Source organism: Aethalodelphis obliquidens, unplaced genomic scaffold (genome assembly GCF_003676395.1).
Source record: "Aethalodelphis obliquidens isolate GAN/ISIS:26980383/991018 unplaced genomic scaffold, ASM367639v1 scaffold13, whole genome shotgun sequence".
In the NCBI taxonomy this organism is placed as follows: domain Eukaryota; kingdom Metazoa; phylum Chordata; class Mammalia; order Artiodactyla; family Delphinidae; genus Aethalodelphis; species Aethalodelphis obliquidens.
In genome coordinates this window covers 14157655-14158951 of record NW_020837957.1, presented here as the reverse complement: position 1 = coordinate 14158951, position 1297 = coordinate 14157655, and positions in this window count along the sequence as shown.

Here is a 1297-nt window from a genome sequence, read left to right as displayed (position 1 = left end):
CATGGTTTACTTACTGTGAGGCTCAGGCATAAAAACTTTATTACAGAAGCCGTGAATACACGTGTATAGATGTGTGTAATTTTGATCTGATAATCAAATGCTTGTTTTCTCTTTTAGTTGCTAAGTCAATTATTCATTTAATGAATAACTGAATTGAACTGTAGTCTAAATGCAGACTCTGGTTAACAACTTTTTTAAAAAAGATTGAGATAGAATGACATAAATATTGTATCAGTTTTAGGTGTACAACATAATGATTTGATATATGCATATACTGCAAAATGACTACCACAATAAGTCTGGTTAACATCCATCATCACATAGTAACAATTTTTTTCTTGTGATGAAAACTTAAAAGAAAAATTAATTATTTTTTGGCTGTGTTGGGTTTTCGTTGCTGCGTGTGGGCTTTCTCTAGTTGCGGCGAGCGGGGGGCTACTCTTCCTTGCAGTGCGCGGGCTTCTCATTGTGGTGGTTTCTCTAGTTGTGGAGCAAGGGGTCTAGGCACCTGGGCTCAGTAGTTGTGGCTCACGGGCTCTAGACCGCAGGCTCAGCAGTTGTGGTGCATGGGCTTATTTGCTCTGCGGCATGTGGAATCTTCCCGGACCAGGGCTTGAACTGTGTCCCCTGTATTGGCAGGCGGATTCTTAACCACTGCGCCACCAGGGAAGCCCAATGAGAACTTTTAAGATCTATTCTCTTAACAACTTTCAAGATCTATTCTCTTAACAACTTTCAAATATACAATACAGTATTGTTAATTACAGTCACCATTCCCAGGATTTATTTGTTTAAGTGCAAGTTTATACATTTTGAATGCCTTCACTCCTTTTCCCCACCCTCTGCCCTCTGCCTCTGGCACCACCAATCTGTTCTCTGTATCTGAGTGTCGTTAACAATTCTAACCAAATTTTAAACTATGCTATTTCACATATTAACAGATTAAAAAATTATTATTTCCCACTTTGAGTAGTGTTTAAAATGCTCATGTGTCCTACATTAAGGTCTGAAGCTGGCCACCCCATACTTGAAAATCAGTGGTTCAATGAAAAAAGAGGAATAGAAGTCTACTTCTTTCACATAACAATGAGCATTTACTCAAATCCAAGAGCTAATGACAGACTTAATGGAAAAGAGCTAAAGCCATTCTTTTAAAATTAAAATGAAACAAGAAAATCTTCTGCAATTAATATATTAATTAATATTAAGCCATAACATAAGCCATGAAAATGAAGTATTGATCCAAGATACAATACAAGAAATAATATTGGAAAGGAAGAGACAAAAAGATAATTTG